Genomic DNA, 7,653 nt, shown 5'->3' with positions numbered 1-7,653 from the left:
ATCAGGTTATCCAAAATATTGTGCCCATCCCTAGGCTTCCCAAGTGCATCTCTAAGTCAAATACCCAAAGTAATATATATATTCTTTTCCTAAATACAAATAGCATTTTCTTTAAACAAAACCAAGCCATAAGTCAAAAGTATGGACAATTTTAAACAAAAGGAGTCCAATCTCATTACCAAACCATTTGGTGAATGTCTGGCCCAACCTAGTAGTAACACAATGACCAAGAACCCCTTGATGTCCAGACCCAAGCAATAAGATATTGTAGCTAATAGACAAGAACCAGCAGTTGCAACTTCAGGAAGACCATGCCGTGATGTGACATTCTGAGACATAGTGGCTCAGTTTGAATTTACAAGTTCATGAATCAGTGAGGCCAAAAAAGAGAATAAGAACACAGTGCATTATTGACACCAACTAAAAACAACATGGTAAAGTTATTCAGATATAAAGAAAAGGTATGTGGGTCATAAATGGATCATGCCCATCACTCCCATCATCATAAAATATCCATACAGCACCCACATGTATGTATAAGAAATCAGGTAATACTTTACCCCTTTTTATACCATGAAAGTATGGCAAATTATAACCATTTTATATCACAGAGTCAGTGAGGGGAGAACATTTTAGAATATGCCAGTATTTATTTTCAATCCTGAAGTGAGAAAAAAGAAAACTTGTAAGAAATACAATGTGGTATTAAAAGGTCTGTTCATAGCAATGTGCTTATACATAATATTGTGAGTTATTATAATCAGATATTTAAAAACCATCATCTAATAAATCCAACAAAAGCTAATGTGCACTAGAATCAACACTTAGTCCTTGCTGATGAAGAAAGCTGAAATAGCTTAATTAATCTCCATTTCCTTCATTAAAATATGAATAAATAAGTGTAGGAGTTTAAACAACTAATATAACTATAATAACTTATTTTTCCTTCTGAAATAAAATATAATTGAAAATTAGAAGGCCAAAATCAGGAAATAATTTAGTAATTCCTTCTTATATCTGAACTTATAAAAACACTTCTACAATTGCAGAATTTTAGAGATTTAATGATTTGATTAATCAGTTGCTTTATTCATTTCAATCCTTTACATACACTGGCATTCCATAAATGTTTGTTGAATGAATGAATGTATGAATAAATTTATGATCAAAGATGTAATACTGACATTTTTCATATGAGAAAAAAATTCCCCCAAGCTAAAAGACTTGACCAAATTCATGCAGCTAATGAGAAATCCAGGAGTAGAAACAAGGTTTCCTGCATGCTTCTTTTGGATGAGCATAAGGGGAAGATATTAAAACTTAGGCAACTATCAGTGCACCACTATAATATTATCTTTGGAGAAGTTAGAGGCTGTGCATCAAGAGAAAGTAGGCAAACACACTAGATTACCACCAGTTTAAATTGGAGGTTATCATGCTACTGCTCTTATATGTGCTTTTTTCGAACATTTATTAAATTATTATTAAACAATAGAGTTGGAATAACTTTACTCATTTGACAAATGTTTATTGAGCATCTACACTGTGCCAAATGCTTTTGTAGGTACTCGAGACACATGAGTGGATAAAAGAGACAAAATTTTTATTCTCATGGAATTTACATTCTAGTGACCTTACAGGTAAAGACCCTCACTTTTTTATAGATGAGGAAACTGAACCCCCGACAGGTGAAGTGACTTACCTACATTATAATAGTGAGCTAGCGTTAGGGCTGAACTGAGAGCTCAGGTCTCCCAGTGCATTTCACTTTCTACTATGATATATAACCTTACAACTTTCAAGGAAATTCTCTTTCTCTTTCTCTCTCACTCTTCTGTTTCTCCCCTTCTTCTCTCCTCTTCATCCCCTACCACCTCTTTCCTTCCCTCTTCCTCCCTCTCCTTCCTGCTCTCTTACTCTCTCCCCTCCCCCTCCTCTCTCATCTCAGGCCACTATGCATCATCACACTGGCAATCAAAATATCAAGGTTTTGAATCATATGGAAATAATGGGAAATATAATTACTATAATTATTTCACCTAGCTATTTTAAGACTATGTCTCTTCATTTCTTTAAATCTGGAGTGGGGAAGGCATATGAAGGAAGAAAAGAAGAAAAGGAGAGAGTTGGGAAGGAAGGAAGAGGGGGAGAGAGAAAAGCAAGCAAGCAATGCCTTAAAAAATGCACACAAACTGAAAATCATGATTCAAATTCTCTGCCAAAATGTTGATTGCTGTAGTTTAAAGAGGAAAATTATAGCCAGAAACAAATTTCCCAACTCTAACTTGTAAACAAATGGCAGTTAAAGTTGTAGAGGCACTTTTAAAAACAAAACTCTCTTTGCTATTTGGATGCTAAATTATTTTCTTATGCTTCTCAAGTAAAATATTGAGAAAAACAGAACATGAATGACACAAATAGGGACTTTCTTAGAACTTCTATTTATATTGTATGGTAGTAATATCATTCACAAATATACACTCTAAATGGCAGAACTGAAAACTGGTTCTTTGAACCCAAATCTGTTGATCATTGGTTTCATTTGGCTTCCTTTCTTACTTTTGAAAATATTAATGTTCCTGTTACCAAAAAACACAAACAAAAATAAATGGGCTTGTCTGCCTGTTGCCACAAAAGCCAAACTCAGGAGGCAGATGCTGGTGTAAAAGGAAAGAAGTTTTATTCAGGTGCTACACAATCTGGGAGAATGGCAGAATCCTGTCTCAAAGCTCATCTCAGCAAAAGCAAGACGAAAGCCAGTTTCCAGAGTCCCTGCTTCAATTTAAAGTCTCATCCTTTGGACCCCACAGGTGGCTGCTAAGTGGTCACCCAGGTAGCTCAGCTTGTTCCTGGCTGCTGTCAATTTCAGGCTCCCTCCTGGAGGCCATGGGCCATGCAGCTACTAGGGCCACAAAGGTCACATGTTCTCAGGAAAGAGCCCATGAGCACGCTTGTAAATGTATCACCAGGTCAGCATGAGAGGCTCCTTCCTGGAGTCCATGAGCCATATGGCTACTAAGGTCACGTGGCCCATGGAAAGAACAAGCAAGTCCACTGTTGGAATGCAGGTCATGAGCAAGCCAGTCACAAGCAAGAGAGAGCAAGAGGTTTTTTGTTCCCCTGGGACCATATTAGTTTTGGGTGTGGAAGGGCACTTTCTCATAATGACCAATTAATTTCCCAAACTTTTGTATGCTTCGGGTGAGTACACTTCCCAATCAATCCCTTCTTTTCCCAGCCTTTACTGACAGGCCTCTTTGGCCCAGCACCTGCTGCTGCCACCATTTTAACTTCTATGGTGCATGTGCCTGCCTTCCACTGGTCCCACCCCAGATCTGGTATTGGAGGGAGGGAGGAAGGGCTTTTCCAGTGCTCAGTGTAAGACCCACTCTGTAACACCATCCCACAAATGGGGAGATTCCCTACTACCTCTATCAACTGCTCCATGGGGTAACATTCCTACATAAAAAAGAAAATGGATTATATGTTTATTTTCATTTTTTAAATGTTTTATTTATTTTATTTTTAGAGAGGAGAAGGGAAGGAGGAGAGGCAGAGAAACATCAATGTGTGGTTGCCTCTTGCACATCCCCTACCAGGGACCTTGCCCGCAACCCAGGCATGTGCCTAGACTGGGAATCAAACCAGCAACCCTTTGGTTTGCAGTCTGGAGCTCAGTCCATTGAGCCATGCCAGCCAAGGCATATCATATTTTTAAAACAGAAAATACATGCAACATTTGAAAAACCTTTTGAAATGTGAAAAGAACACTATAGTTTCATCTGGGATCACAGAACTGGACAAAAGCCCAAACAGGCATTTAGATTAATATACATCACAAAGAGTTGACTGAATTAAATAAACTTGTTTCTGTTTTGTTTTGCTTTTCTTTTTCTACTGTATCTATTCAAATCATTTTGCACTTGAGCAAGTATGGTTACAATGTTTTAAAAAATCACTGAAAGTTTTGAACTATTTTTCTTTTGTAAAAATAAGCAATTAACAAATCATAACAACACATAAGATTCTTTCAATTTGCACTCTACTAGGCTTAATTCTTTAATTATCTAAAAAGAATGGAGGTCAATTCCCTCAGCCTCTGCTGCTTCTGCCCATCTTCCAGCAAGCACTCCAGGGCCACCTTTGATGGTGGTCCTCCACAGGAGAGAGTAGGATGGCATGCAGGCAGGTGGCTGACAGGGGTGGCCAGGGTCCTGTGTGTTTGGCAATGGTGGCAGCAGTGGCAGTGCCTCTATTGGGTCTGCTTGAGGCTCCCTTGTCCTCTGAGGAAATTTTACTGCTGCGTAAGAGAATACTTGTCTTTCATGGGGCTTAGAATTCCTATAGAAATACCTTTCTGAAAAGCTGACAATAATTTAAAATTCCATCTTAGTTTTCCTTTTTGTTGAATTTCAGAAGAACATCCAGAAACTATGAAAAACTTTAGTAATAAAGAGTTTGACTGCCATTTCATTGATGAAGGCTTTATGGCCAAGGACATTCTAGACCAAAAAATTAATGAAATTTCTCCTTCTGATGACAATGATGCCTTCCATGTTGTGGACTTGGGAGACTTTCTAAAGAAACATCTGAAATGGTTAAAAACTCTTCCTTGGGTCACTTCCTTTTATAGTCAAATGCAAGAACAGCAGAACAATGAAGACTGTCGCTACCACTGGGATGGGATTTCATTGTGCCAACAACACTGAAATACAATTGGTACAGTTCTTGCAGTACCTCCAGAGAGGATTATCTACGCAAGTCCTTGTAAACAAGTACCTCAGATTAAATATATTGTCAATAATGGAGTCCAGATGATGAATTTCAATAGTGAAGTCGAGTTGGTGAAAGTTGCCCAGGCACATCCAAAGGCAAAGTTGGTTTTGCAGATCGCTGCTGATGATTCCAAAACAGTCTATCATCTAGTGTGAAATTTGGTGCCACACCCAAAACCAGCCGACTTCTTTTGGAATAGGCAAGAGTTAAATATTGACGTCTATAGTGTTAGCTTCCATGTGGGAAGTGGCTGTGCTGACCCTGAGACCTTTGGCAGACCATCTTGTTAGCTTTCCTGGATCTGAGTAGGTAAAGTTTAAATTTGAAGAAATCACCACTGTAATCAATGCAGCTCTTGACACATATTTTCAGTAAGACTCAGTAGTGACACTCATAGCTGAGCCAAGCAGATACTATGTTGCATCATCTTTCACACTTGCAGTTAATATCACTGTCAAAAAATTCATATTAAAGGTACAAACAGACTCTGATGATGAAGCTGAGTCAAGTGGAAAAACCTTTATGTATTATGTGAATGATGGAGTATCAGATCATTTAATTACATTCTCTGTGATCATGCACACATGAAGCCCCTTCTGCAGAAGAGGCCCAAAGCAGATGAGAATTACTATTTATCCAGAATGGGAGGATCAATATGTGATGACTTTGATTGCATTATAGAATGCTGTGGCTTGCCCAAGATAGCTGTGGGGGACTGGGTGCTCTTGGAAATCATGAATGTTTACACTGTTACTGCTGCTTCTAGTTTCAGTGGATTCCAGAGGTCGACTATCTACTATGTGATGTCAAGACCAACATGGCAATTGATGCAGCAATTCCAAGACCACAACATTCCACCCAAAGTGGAGGAGCAGGACATCAGCACTTTGCCTGTGTCTTGTGCGTTGGAGAGTGAAATGAAATGCCACTCAGCAGCCTGTGCTTCAGCTTATATTAATGTGTAGATGCTATTTGTGTAGCTGTTACTGCGGGGGTAGCTTGAATTAAAGGATTAGTGGGGAACACTTAACTTATTAATTGCTAGTTTTGAAATGTCTTTGTAAGTAGTGCTGGCATAGATGGAACAATATGAAAGGCTGGGGCATGGGGGTCACACTATCTGTGTTCTTACGGAAACTATTTGAATGTTTTTTTTTAAATTTTATTTTAATCATTGTTCAAGTACAGTTTTCTCCCTTTTACTCCCAATCCAGCCCCCCCCAACCCTCCCCACTTCCCTCCCATTAACACCCTCCCCTTAGTTTTTGTCCATGTGTCCTTTAAATGTGTTCCTGTGAACCTTTCCCAGTGTCCCCTGAAATTCCCTCTTTTCTCCCCTGTAGTCACTGTCAGCCTGTCCTCTATTTCAGTGACTTTGGTTATATTTTGCTTGTTTCTTTTGAATGTTTGTTTTATATGGATTTTCACTCAGTTTTCAAATGCTACTAAACAGTGTCCCTCAGCTTCTGAGCAAGCACTAGTAGCTTGTACATTGGCAAAACAGGCCAGAAGCTTAGCGTTGTAACTTATTTTAAAAATAAAGTACCTTGAGACCTTGCTGGTGTAGCTCAGTGGATTGAGCACAGGCTGTGAACCAAAGGGTTGCCAGTTCGATTCCCAGTCAGGGCATATGCCTGGGTTGCAGGCCAGGTCCCTAGTGGAGGCCACATGAGAGGCAACCACACGTTGATGTTTTTCGCCCTTTCTTTCTCTCTCCCTTCCCTTCTCTCTAAAAATAAATAAAATATGGTATTTGTCTTTCACTGCCTGGCATATTTTGCTTAGCATAATGCTTTCCAGCTCCATCCATGCTGTTGCAAAGGGTAGGAGTGCTTTCTTTCTGCTGCATAGAATTCCACTGTGTAAATGGACCATAGTTTTTTGATCCATTCATTTACTGATGGGCACCTAGGTTGCTTCTAGCACTTGGCTATTGTAAATTGTGCTGCTATGATCTCACCTTTAACACAAACCTAAACAACAAAACAAACAAACAAGCAAAATATAGCCAAAGACACTGAAATAGAGAACAGGCTGACAGTGACCAGAGGGGAGAAGGGAGGGGATCTCAGGGGAATGTTAGGGGAGAATGGGACGGGTTTACAGGAACAAATATAAAGAATACAGGGGAAAAAACTAGGGGGGGATGGAAATGGGAGGGAGGTGGAGAAGGATGGGTGGGTGAGCTGGGATGGGAGTAAAGGACAGAAAACTGTACTTGAACAATGATTAAAATAAAATTTAAAAAATATTAGTAAATTTTAAAAAAGATTTTATTTATTTATTTTTAGAGAGGGAAGGTAAGGAGAAAGAGAGAGAGAGAGAAACATCAATGTGCAATTGCTGGGGACCATGGCCTGCAACCCAGGCATGTGCCCTGACTGGGAATCGAACATGCGATACTTTGGTTTGCAGCCCGCGCTCAATCCACTGAGCTATGGCAGCCAGGGCAATACTAGTAAAATTTTTAAAAAATGAATAAAAAGACTTTAAGTTCAAAAAATAAAATAAAAATAAATAAAACATACCAAAATAAATAAAATATACAAAAAATAAAATACCTTGAGCCTACTGCTATACCACCCTGAATGCACCTGATCTTATCTAAAAATAAAGTACTTTGAAAATTAGGCATTAGGACATTTTTAGTGGGGCCATATAACACAGCTTACTTTGTGTTTTCAGGTTTTTTTCCTACATTTTTTATTGTTGCTCAAGTACAGTTTTCTGCCTCCCCCCATCCCAACACTCCAGCCCTCCTTCCCCACCTCCCTCTCCTGTTTCCATCCCCCCTTGCTATTGCCCATGAGTCCTTTATAATCGCTCCTGCAAACCCTTCACCCTTATCCTCTGAAATTCACTCCCCTCTCCCCTCTG

The 7,653-nt window shown here is 39.2% G+C and overlaps 1 pseudogene; it reads left to right on the top strand.

Moving 5' to 3' along the window:
* Positions 1–4,433: 4,433 nt before the first annotated feature.
* On the top strand, positions 4,434–5,880 carry LOC114505384 (annotated as a pseudogene).
* The last annotated feature ends 1,773 nt before the right edge of the window (positions 5,881–7,653 follow it).

The sequence above is a fragment of the Phyllostomus discolor genome, chromosome X, assembly GCF_004126475.2.
Source record: "Phyllostomus discolor isolate MPI-MPIP mPhyDis1 chromosome X, mPhyDis1.pri.v3, whole genome shotgun sequence".
Lineage (NCBI taxonomy): Eukaryota > Metazoa > Chordata > Mammalia > Chiroptera > Phyllostomidae > Phyllostomus > Phyllostomus discolor.
This window is presented reverse-complemented; position numbering and strand designations above follow the sequence as displayed.